The sequence below is a fragment of the Montipora foliosa genome, chromosome 5 (genome assembly GCF_036669935.1).
Source record: "Montipora foliosa isolate CH-2021 chromosome 5, ASM3666993v2, whole genome shotgun sequence".
NCBI classification, from domain to species: Eukaryota; Metazoa; Cnidaria; class Anthozoa; order Scleractinia; family Acroporidae; genus Montipora; species Montipora foliosa.
Window position 1 is genome coordinate 5,975,293 of NC_090873.1, and position 17,500 is coordinate 5,992,792.

At 38.2% G+C, this 17,500-nt stretch overlaps 1 long non-coding RNA gene across 4 annotated transcripts in view; it reads left to right on the forward strand.

Annotated features, from left to right (window-relative positions):
- Window positions 1-17,500, forward strand: part of LOC138003466 (uncharacterized) — a 67,593-nt gene that overhangs the window by 29,661 nt on the left and 20,432 nt on the right. The window lies entirely within an intron of this gene.

Genomic DNA, 17,500 nt, shown 5'->3' on the forward strand with positions numbered 1-17,500 from the left:
TTACGAATAACAGAATACACGGAATACCAATTCCCAAAAGAACTCATCTGCCGAACTGGTTCCAAAAGAACACGATTACCGTCTATTCGGAGTATTCCTATTCTAGAATGGTCCCAAAAAAACGCGCCCATAATATGCGTAAATTGATGTATTCAAGGTGGGCTAATATAGACTTGGCGCAAGTGACAGATGGATTAGCAATAATGACTTTGTTTGCCAACCCGCAAAAACTATGGTGAGCATGTCATCTGTTTTTTTCGTAACTTGTTTCCCTGGATAAATGACCGCGTTTTAAGATAATCTTGAATTGTCCTACACCCGGTCACTTTTTTTCGTCTGTGTTTTTTTTCAAAATTGGTGCGACAGTTCTTGTTTGATGGAACTTTCCAATTGTGTCCGAAACAACGCAAAATCTCCAAGGTGAAAAAAGTATTGGAAATTTTGACAACTGTGTTTCTAGACCAGCAGGTGAAATCGTGGCTGATTAGAGTCGTTGATCATAACGAATCGTTTTATTTTCGCAAAAAGCGGATAGATAAACTTAAAGGGAGGCCAGTATGGTTGATTACAATAACTTTTACTCTGTCTTCAACTTCATCATGATTGCCTGCAGTCCATTTTGTATTTTTGGCTTCATTGGCAACATATTAATCATTCGAATTGTCTACAAGACACGGGAAATGCATACGACAACAAATTATCTCTTAGCGAACTTGGCGGTAAGCGATTCAATTGTCATCTTGATGTATCCGTTCTATTTCGTGTGCTTTGATCATGATTGCGACTTCGTCAAATCCTCTTGTAAGTTTATTGTTTTTGTGCACATTTCGATAACTTCTGCAGCCTTAACTCTAACACTACTTGCAATGGAAAGGTATCACGCCATACTGAAACCTTTTAGGTCGAATTCACGCTTGCACGAAGAGAGTATCAAACGAGCAATCTTTGTCATTTGGTGTTTAAGCATTGCCATTGGTTTTCCAGGATTCTTCCTTGAAGAGAGCATCAAAAAATCTTCATGCATTGGTTCATCGGGATTCGCAATTTATTCCCTCATATATTCAACGTTCACTGCATACATTCCCACAGTGGTGTTCCTATTTTGTTATGGATCCCTGATAAAAGGATTGTATTTTTCCGGCACGATATTGGCCGAAAATACTAACGAAGACAATTCTGAAAAAAGGAAACTAATTGTCACCTTTATACTGGTAACAAGTGGATTTCTCATTGGTTACGGACCGATCGCTGTACTAGACGCTGTTCACCTCGGTATGGAGATAAACGATGAATTGTTCGTAGAACTTTCCGATGTCTTCATTTTGCTATTTTACATTACTTTATGTCTTAATCCCGTATTATACGCTTTTCGCAGTTCAAATTTTAAGGAGGGATTCAAGCGAGTATTGTTCTCTCGGTGTTTACGGTCATCAGCACAGCAGAATGAGAATCAGTTGGCATAATTCAGTCAAAATAGAGCTGTAACCAGGATAGGACAGTTTAAAAAGTGGTTAAAAAAAACGTTGTCTGGTTAAAAGATTAAGAACATTAGCTTTCGGCTATCAGTCTATATCCTTTAACGAGTGAAAAAGTTGGGGCGTGAATGGGAATATATACGAAAAGGGGTGCGAAAAATTTGTTGCATATAAAACTAAAGTGCAAAAAAAGTGCGGATAAAGCAAGAGGATAAAAATGTATATGTTGTCTAATTGCAGTAAAATGGAGTGTTGCCTAGGCAACGGTTTTGAGTTATTGTCCGCGCCGACCTTTCTGTCAGTGTGCCAGGATTCTAGCGTTTTCTGAACACGGTAGTTGCCCTTGTCGATTACACGTGCATTATCGAAGTCAATGGAGTGATTATTTTGTCACGCTTGGTTCACAACGTTTGAACCCTTTGTGTAGTTCATTAGGTTTCTTTGATGTTCCGTTTTTTCGGGTTTGGAAGCATCTTTTGGTTTTTACTACGTAATTTCAAGTACACCCTTTACATGGGATTTTATAGCAATTACATTGGAGATCCAGAGGTTCAGAGATTTGGCTGGATCAGTAGCAATATAATGGTATTAATAGTATCTAACTATAAAAAAACTGCAATGAAACATATCGAAATATTCTTAAAAATACTAAAAACTTGGTTAAAAACTTGTTAAAAAACGACAACGTTTCGAGGTTAGCTAAACGTCATTATCAAGTCAAAATTATTTGAAAACTATGAATACTAAAAGAACAACAGTAGATAAGGAGCCTGTATAGTGAAAGAAAGAAACAATGAAAATTAAACAAAACGTATGGAGTCCGTCTTGATATTCAAATTAGGCTTCTTCTTCTTCTTCTTCTTCGTCTTCACTTTGTGGCTAAGGTACTTAGAGATCCAGGACCTGTTTAGCAGTTTCAGCTTAGGGTAAACTTTTTGGGATATTGCACGAACGTGCGTATTCAAAGAAAGATCGGAGGTCTATGTGCACTCTTAAGTACATCTAAGTACATAAAACTGTTTTTCTGCCTTAACAGTTTGCCATATATTAGGAAAATTTGTAAATCCCCTTAAGTGTCTACAGTGTTCCTGTTGCCGATTAGCAGTACTTCACATTTCTTGTGATTACTGATTAATCTGTTTTGTCTCCACCAGCTAGAAATGTGGGCGATATCCTCATTGAGGCAGCAGCTGTCGAAAGTTAACGTTGACTCACTGTGTTTAATGGGTACGACTGTTTTCATCTTCCACTATAGTCAAAAATTTTGGATATTGGCTGGATAACCAACTCAAAATGGATACTCATATTAATAAGACATGCAGATCTGCTTTCTTTCATGTACAATCGTAATATTAGAAGAATCAGGAAATTTTTGAGTTTCGATAATACTCAAAATTTAGTTAATGCCTTTGTCACTTCCCGTTTGGACTACTGCAACAGTACTCTTTACGGCCTGTCTGCCACTGAACCCGCAGAAACTCCAGCGTGTTCAAAACACTGCCGCCGGGCTTATTTGTAAGATAAGTCATTTCGTTCATATTTTACCAATTTTAAGAAGACTCCACTGGCAATCTATCAAATACCGCATCGAGTTTAAGATACTACTTATTACCTACAAAGATATTCATGGACTTGAACCAGCGTATCTCAGCTATCTCAGGGAATCTTACCCTAAAAACTGTATCTAGTAGATATAGTCTAAGATCGTCTGGTGAATTTTTATTGCAACCACCCAGAGCAAAAAAACCGCACACTTCGTGATCGTAGTTTTACCGCAGCTGCGCCATTGTTATGGAATAGATTACCTAATGCAGTCCGCTGTGCAAAGAGTGCACAGTTTTGTAAAAGACTTCTTAAGAGTCACCTATTCCAAAAAGCATATAAACTTTAACAGATTATGATCAGGTACTGATCAGTTGTAATTTGCATCAGTATAATTTTGTTGCTATAATGGTTACTTTATTCATGCTTTATATCATATTTATTGTAAACTAGTTATGTTGCATTTGTATTGTAAAGCGCGCGAAAGCATCTTTCTATGATTCTCGCGCTATAGAAAAATTAAACTATTATTATTATTATTGTTATTATTATTATTCATTCTGAAAGATTAAAAACTACTTATATATAGCAGATGGGCATTCTGTCTGCGCGTGCGCGAGCCATTGAAGATCGAACACAGTGTGGCGCCATTTTTTGCGTGTTACCTTGCGAACCAGTAGTGAATGAAGATAAATGGGCAGAATAGTTATGTGAAACAGCCATATTTGAAGCTCTTTGTATATTATCCAGTTCTGGATTATGATTGGAATATTAAACACTCATAGATAATTAATTTGTTTGCAGTAAAATTGACAGATGTGCTGAATAGAGGCTCAATTCATCAGGCTCAAATACAAATAGCATTCTTTGTTGCTTATAAATTCAATGTACGCTTAAGATTTCACCAGTTGGAGTCACATCCTACATGAAATATAATGTTGCATGTCATAGTCTTAGTAAGGAACCAGCAAGTTTATACATGTATGAAGAAAAACACTCGTGATCACTGAGTTTTCGATACCCATTTATTGTGAATACAGTTGTTGACCATTTCCTCATATCTCATACTAACAAAGAACTAAAAGTTATATTATATTTTAGTGCAGTACATACTTGTAAAAGTTTAAAAGCTTGGAGCTTGATATTAAAAAAAGGAATTCTCTTTGGTTTGTTACTCTTAACATCGGTTTTTTTTTCCTGGGCTTGGAGCCTTGGTCTAGTCAGAACTTAGTACTAATTTCCTGTTGTCAATGATTTTGTAATCAATTTTCAACTTGAATGGTCTGATTATTTGGAAATAAACATAGAGAAGAGGAAACTAAATTTGCTTGTAGGTGATACGATCATTCTTACAGAATGAGAGATGTGTACAATGTTCAAGATGGCAGCTTGTTCAAGTACAACTTGGGAATCATAGACCTTGCTATGCCCTAAACAGTGGTTATTTATTTTAGTTCCCTAGATTTAGTTCCATAGGGATTTATGCATGTGGTGAAACTCAAAATCTTAACCAGCTATCTTGCTCTAAATCCCTGAGGTAATTTTCAATATGAAGTGCTCCATGCAATACACGAAACCGAGAAGAAGACTTTCAGTGGTGTGCATGGATGAATACACGTGATAAGCCGACTTACTCTTTGTCAGAATCTCTAAACGTTCTACAATTTCTAAAAAAAATTCCTGTGGTAAAATTACCAACTCTCTATTTTCTGGCTGTTTACTCTGACCATAATTTGGCCAAAGCTGCTGTTTTTGGCCCGCCATTCACGCTCGTTTATGTTCATGCCAACAAACTTGAAACCAAAAAAGGCAAGCTACCGTAAACTTTGGGTGTGAACATTTATTTTCATAATGGAACTGAAATTCGTGATATTTTAACACATTTCAAACAAGAACGCCTAACAAAGCAGAAGAGTACATTGAGAGATAAACACGTAGGTTGCAGTCAAAACTATAACGCGGTAAAATGTCTGACCCTTCGAATTCTGCAACTTTTGCAAATAACTAAGCCTTATAAAGATTACTGACTCGGTGACAGTTCCACACCAAAACAACTCGGTATAAATTATGGTTTCCCCTTATTATTCGAAAGTACTTTGCTGTGACTTTTTGCCATAAACAGCCCAACCCTCTCTCCGTCTTTTGACACCGTCTACACGTAAGACGAGGAAGATAAACGACACAGATAACGACAGAGATAACGACACGAACTCGAAACTTTTCGCCACGGAGACCGCCATTATTTTGGTTGCTGCTTATGGCGGGCCAGCGCATACGCTCATAAGAGATCTCAAAGTCGCGCACGCGCAGACAGAATGCCCCTCTGCTCACATAAATATTTTTAAAGGTAATTCCCTTGAAATTGTTCTACTATCAAACATGTTTATTTGCAAACTTGTTCAAGTCCAAAGTTACTTGGAATATCCAAACACAGTCCAAATTAACTTCAAAACAAAGGTAATGTGAGAATCTGTTATCCTTTATAAGAGTCACAGAGCAGTTGTGGTAAGACCATCACTAACCTATAGGCTTTGTTATATTTACATGGTTCATTTTATTTCACACTGTTTAATGGTGTAGGTTCTATTCAATAATTAAATAGCTTATTAAGAAAATTAACATTTTTTGGACATGTATAGAGCCTACTCTGCCCACATTTTGTAAACTTTTTCAAGTCCAAACTTACTTGGAATATCCAAACACAGTCCAAAAATTATAAACTTCAAAACAAAGGTAATGTCAGAATCTGTTATCCTTCATAAGGGTCACAGGGTACGTAGTTGTGGTAAGACAATCATTTTCCATTTTTGGTTCTCTATCAAATTAGAAGTGTTTAATAGTGGGAGCCAACACTTATCGCAACGAGACTCATTCACCAGACACAAACAGGCAGTGTTTACTCAGCCTCTTTTATTTGCTACGGCATGCTCAAAAACTATTAATTTTTTTAATAATTGGTTAAGTTGTTATTGAAATCCAAAAAGAAAATTGGGGATAACCAGGCATTTTTCAAAGAAACTTTATCAACAATTTGGAAAAAGCTGTAAAATACAAAGTAATGTATGGCATTCTTTTCCAAATTGAAGCTTAATAATAATTATTATTATCTCTGAAAAAACCATGGTTATCCCCAATTTTTTTTGGATACCATGAGCACTTGCTGAGTTCTGCTTTCTCCTCATAGTTTTAAACGGCGCAAAAAAATTATCCCTGTATTAATTAGCAACATCCATAGGAAACCCTTGAGTATCTCGAAATGTGCAAAAAGAATAGTAGGCACGGTCCTTAAGAGTTGCTAACAACTTGAACTCAGATAAGAGGCAAACTACATGAATTTGTTAGGGGCTTGAGAACAAACATCTAACAACAATTGGATCCAAGAGTTTCAGTCCAGACCCCTGATCAGTCTCTTTGGTTTTGAAGAAACACAAGGTGATTTGATAGACTTCACAGGTCATGAGTGGCATGTCAGCAGACACTCAACCTGTTCCCTGGCATTAGGAATCTCAGGCTTACTTCCTGGAATGGCTGTTATGTGAACGGTTTCATCTAAGTGTGCCTCTGTCCATTTTCACGATGTAGGGTCTTGGTGTTTCTGCTGCACCTGTGACTGTTGCCTATTGGTAACTGCTTCTGCGTTGTCCTCTACTTTGACGTACAGTACTGTACATGAGGGGAGGGCGGGGGGGGGGGGGGGGTGCCAGATTGAATTGTTTTTTAGTGGGGTAGTTCTGACTGTTGCTGATTGAAGACAACTCTTAATGTAGCCTTACTGAGAGCGAGGCTAGTGAGACTAACTTATCTGAGTCAAGACGTTTTGTATCCTTTTGGATCCTCCTCGCAAGTGGCATCACCGTTGGATACTCAATCTTTATCATTCTACTTATATATATATATATATATATATAGTAAATGGATGCTGACGTAATACTGGGAAAACTGTGATAAAACATGGCAGTTACAACGAATTTGAATTCAAATACTAAGAGTCACGGAAAAATAACGGAAATCACGCAAAATAATAAACTGAAATCTAATACGTTTCTTCGCGGATATTAAGACCGTTGGGATCAATTGTCCTGCCTTTTCAAATTAAAAAAGCTTCCCTGGCCTTACGGCCTTAGGTTTGGATTTGGTGCTAGCGTTATCTAAAGTGCGGCGGTGTTCATTAAAACGGTCTTTTAAACGTCGTTTAAATTCGTGGTAACTGACATGTTTTATATATATACATATATTCCAAATGGTCTGGATAGCACAAGTGTTACTAATATTTTAAAAAATACAACCACACTTTTGAATTTTCGGAACATGTTTCGATGTTTCAAACATCATCTTCAGCCATAGTGAGTGTAACATTAAAATTTTTACAGGATAATTCGTATATTTATATAACTATCAATACAATGATTCTTTGTAGATTAAATGTTCGTTACAAGTACGTAAAATTCAAACGAACCAACAATATTATAGGGAACACAACTGACATAACGGTAAAAGTTTAAAAGTGTAATGCTAAACTAAAATTGTCGCGATAATTGTGATGTTTCTTGCTTTAAAATTATTGATAATGCTACTTCTTTCTATCAACTCAAAATCAAGGAGAGCTTCCATATTGAGCGGTTGAAACCCGAACTCAACAAACAAGTTGATCATGTCAGTTTAGCATTACACTTTTAAACTTTTACCGTTATGTCAGTTGTGTTCCCTATAATATTGTTGGTTCGTTTGAATTTTACGTACTTGTAACGAACATTTAATCTACAAAGAATCATTGTATTGATAGTTATATAAATATACGAATTATCCTGTAAAAATATATATATATATATATATATATATATATATCATTGTATTGATAGTTATATAAATATACGAATTATCCTGTAAAAAAAAAAATATATATATATATATATATATATACATAGAAGCAATTCAATGTAAACTCTCATTGTACCTGAAGAAGGCTGGTTTGGACAGCCGAAATATAATACACCACTAAAATCAAATCTACGTTGTATCGGCTCTTGCTTAAAATTTTTAGAAAACTAGCACTTCACATTACACTCTAATCAGTAAAGGCTATTTACAAAGCCTGGTAGAATTGAATCCGGGACAACCGGAAACAGGAACGGGATTTTGAGCCTGGGGCAACCCCATGCAAACCTAATGCCCTAACCACTGAACCGCGCCGTCTCCTTAGCCACCTCCCACGCCGCCTCTGTACCATATTTAATAATGATTGGTTAGTTAAATTGAAGAAAGGGCGACTCTTTTACTTTAGGGAGCTTAAGCAACGGCGACGGCAACGAGAACGTCATCTCAAAATATAAATTTGCGTTATTTTAATCGCTTCGTGACTATTTCAACGTTTTTAATATGACAAGGGTGTGGTATTTCCTCAAAGATGACACCAGTCGGAACGGCACTCCATTTTAGGAGAGAAAATGAAAATTTATCCTCAAGTGCTGACGTTCTTCATAAAACCAAAAACTTGGCTATTTCACGTTGTTGTTTTGCTGACGACGGCAACGAAATGGACAAAAGTGAAAAACGCACGTGCAGGGCGTGCAAAGCTATTGTTTTTACCCACTAAATATGCAAATTCGTGACGTTCTCGTTGCCGTCGCCGTTGTCGTTGCTTAAGCTCCCTTTTAGCAGCCTCGGACCCACTGTCGCGTTTGCATGAAAATTCTGCCACCTGCCTCGTACGTCCCCAAACTACAGTCCGGGAATCTCTACCAGGCTTCTTAGAGAAGAAGTGAGGAAAAAGGAGGTGGGGTTGTTATTCACGTTTCCCTTAAAAAGTTACTTTCTTGAAGCGATGTTAATTATATTCCGATCTTTGTTCGGTTGCATTTTGAGAATGCGTTGTGCTGCATTGTCCCCTAAGGTAATTTCTCGTTGTCTCCGTGATCCTCATTTGCAATGGGCATTGTTCTGGTTTTACCCAAGACACCTGGAAGAACCTCCAAATAATTAAGCGTTTTGGAAACATGTTTCATGCACTGGGAAACAAAATGCGCTTGAAGAACCAAATATGACACTCACTTAAAACGTCCTTTGTTAAATTGTCTTTAAATTCTCTTGCACTCGTGAATTCACTTCTCTCTTTGCAGAATTTGCCCTAATCTGAGGATACCTAAAGTTCGAGCCAGGATTCGAGCTAGGATCCGAGCCAGGATTCCAGCCAGGATTCGAGCTAAAATGAGCTTTCTCCGTTATTTATTCTCGAATCTCTCGGTTAGGTTAGGTCTCGAATCGGTTAGGTTAGGTCTATTTAGGTTGGTTCTAGTCTACTTAGGTCTAGTTAGGGTTAGGGTAGGTCTGGGTTAGGTTAGGTTAGGTCTCGGTTAGGTCTCGGTTAGGTCTCAAATCCTGGCTCGGATCCTAGCTCGGATCCTGGCTCGAATCCTGGCTCGGATCCTGGCTCGGATCCTGGCTCGGATCCTAGCTCGGATCCTGGCTCGAATCCTGGCTCGGATCCTGGCTTTATTCTTAGTTTATCTCCCCTAATCTAGTTCAATGCAAACGGCAGGAAATGAACTTGAATAAGAAAGGTTCCATCAATTTTTGGCAAAATTTAAGTTTCCACCTAACGTTTATCGGTTGACTCTCCATTTCTCTATTGAGAATTCTCTAGAACGCTCTAATGCTAATTGTAATCATTTTGAAGTTGGATTTTGACAACTGGTGTTTGTTCCAACTATTTAGAGTGAATGGCACTTTCGGACCTTATGTTAGGTTACCGTGGCAATAAAACCATCAATTAAGAAAGATGTGTTCAATAAGTTTTTAATCATGGAATTGGTACTCAACTTTTTAGCAATGAAGGTTATTGAAAAGCTACAACTAATGAACTTTAATTTCTTAGTGCAATTTGGCGATATCACTTGCATGAACCTATTTATTTGCTCACCGCCCTTAACCTCCAAACAAAGGCTGGATTTTACACCTGTCTACTTAATATGTTACTGATTTCACGCAGTTTTGGGGTATATTTTAAAAAGTTACGGATGATGGCATTTGTTTAGGTTCTTTACCTGAGTTACTATGTAACGAATGAAAAAAATATTTCTGTTCTCAAATAATAACCTGCAAATCGTCGTAAGTGTTAGAAAAATGTCAAATGAAAAAGTTAAAAATAGTAAAAAGTTCATTACATTAATTTATTGTCCTTCTGACTCTTGACATTTTCCAGGTTTCAGTTTCCTGAACTAAACAATTAAGACTTTTAGTATAATTTTCAGCGGTGAATATAAGAATGGAGTGTCACATTCATCGCGCTACCCGGTGAATATAACATTTGGAGGCGCAGCTGCTAAGCCAATCAAGCACTTTTCGTGCCTTTTTATCTTGTTTTAGCCCGTTGTTTTGCACTTTCTTGATATTCACCGCTGAAAATTACACTAAAACAATTATTCGCCTCAGGCTCAGTAAATATTGGCCTGCTGGCCCGCAGTTCATAATAACACGCTTAAAATATCTATCTTTTTATAGTTCTTTACTGTTCTTCTCCCAACGGCACAATGAACCGAAGACAATTCCATCCGAATGTACAGAATACGCGTTCCTTTTTACATGATTTCGGTGAGAAAAGCGTCCGACATGATTCTGGCGCAAAATTTGCGCGCACCCAACCTCACGACTGCAAGGTGCGCAAATTTCCTATAGCACTTACAACAAAGGAAATTTAAAACGACAGAGACCCCATCCTGGGCCGAGTGGGGCTTGGTGCCTTACCACCTGAGCCGTTCTGCACATGGCGCGTGCTCCACGCGAGGCATCAAATTTTGCCATTTTTCCGTTTCATGAATTTCAAGACGGTATAACCAACGAGCAAAGCGGTATATTTCTTGAACGGCCTTTAATTCGCATGGACACTCAACTTTGAAAGAAATTTTAAAGCCTTGGTGGGCGATATATAATATGCGTAAATTAATGTATTCAAGGTCGGCTAATAGACTTGGCGCAAGTGATAGGCGGATTATCGATAATGACTTAGTTTGCCAGCTGGCAAAAAGTATGGTAACCGTGTCATCTTTTTTTTCATAATTTGTTTCCCTAGATAAATGACCGCGCTTAAAGATAATCTTGAATCGTCCTACACCTGGTCACTTTTTTTTCGTCTGTGTTTTTTTCAAAATTGGTGCGACGATTCTTGTTTGATGGAACTTTCCAATTGTGTCCGAAACAACGCAAAATCTCCAAGGTGAAAAAAAAATTGGAAATTTTGACAACTGTGTTTCTAGACCAGCGGGTGAAACTGTGGACGATTAGAGTCGTTGATCACAACTAACCGTTTTATTTTCTCAAAAAGCGGATAGATAAACTAAAGGGGAGGCCAATATGGTTGATTCCAATAACTTTTACTTTGTCTTCATCATTGTGTGCATTCCATTGTATATTTTTGGCTTCATTGGCAACATATTAATCATTCGAATTGTCCACAAGACACGAGAAATGCATACGACAACGAATTATCTCTTAGCGAACTTGGCGGCAAGCGATTCAATTATCATCTTGATGGCTTGGTTTTATTCGGTGTGCTTTCGTGATCCTGAATTCGTGAACGACGACTTCGCCAAATTCTCTTGTAAGTCATGTATTGTTGTTGTGCACATTTCGATAAGTTCTTCAGCCTTAACTCTCACACTACTGGCAGTGGAAAGGTATCGCGCCATACTGAAACCTTTTAGGTCGAATTCACGCTTGCACGAAGAGAGTATCAAACGAGCAATCTTTGTCATTTGGTTTTTAAGCATTGTCATCGGTTTTCCAGGATTCTTCCTTGTAGGGAGCAGCAAAGAATATTTATGCATTGGTTCATCGGGAGTCAGAATTTATTTTCTCATATATTCAACGTTCACTGCATACATTCCCACAGTGGTGTTCCTTTTTTGTTATGGATCCCTGATAAAAGGATTGTATTTTTCCGGCACGATATTGGCCGAAAATACTCACGAAAACAATTCTGAAAGAAGGAAACTACTTGTCACTTTTATGCTGGCAACAAGTGGATTTCTCATTGGTTACGGCCCGATCACTGTATTAGACGCTGTTTGTCTCGGGATGGAGATAAGCCATGGATTGTTCCTAAAACTTTCCGATATCTTTTTTTTGCTATTTGACATTACTTTATGTCTTAATCCCGTATTATACGCTTTTCGCAGTTCAAATTTTAAAGAGGGATTCAAGCGAGTATTGTTCTCTCGGTGTTTACGGTCATCAACACAGCAGAATGAGAATCAGTTGGCATAATTCAGTCAAAATAGAGCTGTAACCAGGATAGGACATATTTAAAAAGTGGTAAAAAAAACGTTGTCTGGTTAAAAGATTAAGAGCATTAGCTTTCGGCTATCAGTCTATATCCTTTAACGAGTAAAAAAGTTGGGGCATGAATGGGAATATATACGAAAGGAGGTGCGAAAAATTTGTTGCATATAAAAGTACAAAAGAAGTGCGGAAAAAGCGAGAGGATAAAAGTGTAAATGTTGTCTAATTGCAGTAAGATGGAGTATTGCCTAGGCAACGGTTTTGAGTTATTGTCCGCGCCGACCTTTCTGGCAGTGTGCCAGGATTCTAGCGTTTTCTGAACACGGAAGTTGCCCTTGTCCATTACACGTGCATTATCGAAGTCAATGGAGTGATTATTTTGTCACGCTTGGTTCACAACGTTTGAACTCTTTGTGTAGTTCTTTAGGTTTCGTTGATGTTCCTTTTTTTCGGGTTTGGAATCATCTTTCGGTTTCTCCTACGTAATTCCAAGTACACCCTTTACATGGGATTTTATAGCAATTACATTGGAGATCCAGAGGTTCAGAGATTTGGCTGGATTAGTAGCAATATAATGGTATTGGTATTAATAGTATCTAACTATAAAATAGTGCAATGAAACATATCGAAATATTCTTTAACATACTAAAAACTTGCTTAGAAACTTTGTTAAAAGACGACAACGTTTCGAGGTTAGCTAAACGTCATTACCAAGTCAAAACTATTTGAAAACTATGAATACTAAAAGAACAACAGTTGATAAGGAGCCTGTATAGTGAAAGAAAGAAACAATGAAAATTAAACAAAACGTATGGAGTCCGTCTTGATATTCTTCTTCTTCTTCTTCGTCTTCGTCTTCGTCTTCGTCTTCTACGGTCTTCGTCTTCGTATTAATAGTATCATTACAAATATACACATTATCAAGTTAAAATCAGGAATAGAAAGGCTAACAGATATTTCCAGATACTACAAACATGTGCATCTGCATCAAGATTTAAAGAAATAGAGGAACAATTTTGACTGCATTTTTAAAACTCAATTGGTTTATAGTTGATTTAACTCTTAGCTTGCCTATTGGTAAGCTATCTCTAAAAGTACGATCATGTAACTGGGAGCGTTAAACCAAGTATCCTTCTAATTGACTATTTCCACCATAATGCAATATCTGCATGTTTTTTTTTTTTTGGAGAGGGTGGGGGGGGGGGGGGGTTGTATATATAAAACAGTACAAGTTAATTACTCTTGGGACTGAATCATGCTTCCTATTCATTGTTTTAATGCAAATACCCCCTCCCCCACATAAATAAATAAATAAATAAAGAAATAAATAAATGAATGAATGAATACGGGAGCCCATGAGGAGCCCATGGGCTCCTGATGAATAAATAAATAAACTGTATTATGGGATGGGTGAAAGATTCGAATTGCCCATTTCCGAGTTGCTGCATGCCTCAGTATCAAAGCGAGTCCTGGTGCACAACCATTCAAATGGAAATGAGTTGCGTATTCTTATGCAAATCAAACTAATTTCCTTTTCAATAGTTGAGCACCAAGACTCACTTCGAAACCGAGACAAGCAGCAACTCGGAAATGGCCTATTGGGGCATTTACTTAGTGAAGAAGACGCACATGACGTAACAAAAGCTTTAGGGGTCTTTAGGGATTTAGAATTCTGATTAGGTATTGTTTCACGAATTTTGTTCTATTGTTTTACGTCATGTGTGTCTTTTACACGAAGTAAAAGCCCCTATTGGCATAGCATGTGTGTTGTTTATGATCTTGTACACCAGTTGCAGTCTCATAAAACATCTTCTGCTACTTAAAGTGGTACTACGACCAAAAAAAAATTTTGTGTTTCCTTTGGATTTCAAAACTATGTTAACTAAACACTAACTCACCCAAGTTTTAAGGTCTGATTTTAAAAGGACACCTGTTTATTTTAGCTGAAATTTTCTTATTTATTGGTCCGCCATTACTAACTTTATAATCTTGAGAGAGCTGTGTCGAGGAGAAAATGACGTCAAACACGCACTAGTTTAAAAATGCAATACGTGTGTACGCGGCCTAATTAATATGCAGCACGGGAGTTTCGGGCTTTCAGACTTTTCAACCCGTGTTTTGCATACATAATAAATTACGTTTACACGCTAAAATTTTAAGCTAGTGAGTAAATGACGTCATTTTCTCTAGATCCAACCCTCTGGGGTCAAATCGGCCAGTTTTGAACGTGAGTAATGGCGGACCATGAAATCCAAAACTTACACTCAAAATAAACAGCCTTTGGATAAAACTCAAAGCTCACAATTTTGCCAGTTAGGTGTTAAGCGAACACGCTTTCAAAATCTGAAGAAAAAAAGGAAATGATTTTTTGATCATAGTACCACTTTAAAAGATAGTAGTCTTAGTTTGGATCGCATGTATTGTATACAGGTCTTGTGGTTAGCCCCGAGAATAATGCGCATTGCTTGATTTTGTAATAAGCGCTCATGATGTTGTGTGTTTTGTTTGTTACAATTATCCCAGACTGCACACATGTGGGCCATTATGGGTTCTTAGACTTAAATAATGTTTATCAGCGCTATTTGAAATGGATGCGGTCCATGGACCGGGGGATTATTGTTCCCGGGTCAATCCGCCTTGGACTTCCAAGCTGGAGGTTCCGAGATCAAGCTTTGACCTGGCACCAGTAGTTCAAAAGGTGGATAAAGGTATCCACCGGATAAATCACTATCCATTGGATAGTGCAATAATTGGCTATGACTTAATTTCTAATCCACTGGATTGTGATTTATCTGGTGGATAGTACGTACTATTCATCGTTTGAACAATTGGGGCCAGATGTTTAATTAAGTAAGTAATGCACCTATCAATATTAAGCCCGAGGAGGGGGTGGGGATTGGGCATGGGATGGGGATTTTGACATTTGCTTTAAAAAGAGTTCCTCAACCCTGGAAATTGGGGGTTGGTACATTTCGCTGACCCCTAGTCCATGGACTACCCAAATAGACTACCCTAAAAATACTATTTCGAATGAGTACTGTTGATCTACTTGTGTAAGCAGCATCTCAAATAGTGCTTGCTTAAGCCTCAACACCCATTTTAAACAGCGTTGTTCAACAGTAGAAGTCTAAGCACCCATTTTAAAATGGTTAGCTTACATGAAGTGATTGGCCATCGCAACAATAATCGAAATGTAACCTTTTTAAATGGGTGCTTAGACTTAAATACTGTTGCACAATGCTGTTCAAACTCTTTTTCCTAGTCCTCTATGGAAATCACACACTCATGAATCATTCGTGTAGGATTCGTAGAAAGCCGCCATTTTCACTGATCGCGCTGAAATTTGGCGTGTTTACTGGGTAGAAATAGCCCCAGTTCCCCTGTAAATCTCGGCTTTCTAGCTTTCATGACGCCTACATGACGGACATTGCTAGTCAGGCAATTTGACTCCGAGCGGAGGCAAAATTTTCAACTTTTTAAAGTGATTGCGGAGCGGTTTTAATCACGTTTTTCGGCCAAAAAATTACACTACAGGCTTCGGAAAGGATAAAGAAAAGGATTGTGGTGCATTTGATGGAATTTCAAGCGTTACCGTAAAATCACTGAAAAGGTAAGATTATTTTGAAACGGCGGTTCTAAAACACAAGTCACAGGTCAGGTCAGGTCAGGTCATAGGTCAGGTCACAGGTCAGGTCAGGTCAGGTCAGGTCAGGTCAGGTTGCAGGTCGGGTCAGGTCAGGTCAAATTTATGTCCAAGAAAGCAGATAAACTGAAAAAAAATTTAGTTTTGCATCCAAAAATTCGCAATCAACGCTAAAATGACCAAATTTTGCCTGGAAAACTTTTTTTTTGTGTTATTTTTCTTAAATTTTTTCGTTCAAATTTCGCTTTTATAAAATGTTTCAGTTGTCTGTAAATAAATTATATGCTGTTGGAAAGCTTATTTTCTTAGCTCGGTGTCCTTAATTAGTGTCCTTCATTAGTGTCCCCAATTAGTGTCCCCTATTAGTTTCTCCTATAAGTATCCCCTATTAGTGTCCCCGTTAAGTGTCACCTATTAGAGTCTTCTATAAGTGTCACCTATTAGTGTCCCCCATTAGTGTCCCCATTAGTGTCCCATATTAGTATCCCCAATTAGTGTCCCCTATTAGTGTCCCCCATTGATGGTCTCCATTAGTGTCCCTTTTAAGTGTCCCCTATTAGTGTCCACCATTAGTATCCCCAATTAGTGTCCCCATTAGTGTCCCCAATTAGTGGCCTCCATCAGTGTCCCCTATTACTGTCCCCAATTAGTGTCCCCTATTAGTGTCCGCTATTAGTATCGCCAATTAGTCTTTCCTATTAGTTGTCTCCATTAGTGTCCCCTATTAGTATCCCTAATTAGTGTTCCCCATTAATGGCATCCATTATTGTCCCCTTTAAGTGTCCTCAATTAATGTCCCCTATTAGTGTCCCCTATCAGTGTCCCCTATTAGTATCCCCAATTAGTGTCCCCTATTAGTGTCCCCCATTGGTGGTCTCCATTAGTGTCCCTTTTAAGTGTCCCCTATTAGTGTCCACCAATAGTATCCCCAATTAGTGTCCCCATTAGTGTCCCCAATTAGTGGCCTCCATCAGTGTCCCCTATTGGTTACCTCCATTAGTGTCCCCTATTGGTATCCCTAAGTACTCTCCCCTATTAGTGGCCTCCATTAGTGTCCCCTATTACTGTCCCCAATTAGTGTCCCCTATTAATGTTCGCTATTAGTATCGCCAATTAGTCTTTCCTATTAGTGGTCGCCATTAGTGTCCCCTATTAGTATCCCTAATTAGTGTCCCCCATTGATGGCATCCGTTATTGTCCCCTTTAAGTGTCCCCAATTAATGTCCCCAATTAATGTCCCCTATTAGTGTCCCCTATTAGTGTCTCCTATTAGTATCCCCAATTAGTGTCCTCTATTAGTGTCCCCCATTAGTGTCCCCAATTAGTGTCCCCCATTAGTGTCCCCTATTAGTGTCTCTTATTAGTGTCTCCTATTAGTATCCCCAATTAGTCTCCTCTATTAGTGTCCCCCATTAGTGTCCCCAATTAGTGTCCCCCATTAGTGTCCCCTATTATTATCCCCAATTAGTGTCCCCTATTAGTATCCCCAATTAATGCCTCCATTAGTGTCCCGTTTTAGTCTTCCCCATTAGCGCAGGTACGAACAGGACAGACGCATGCAATGCAC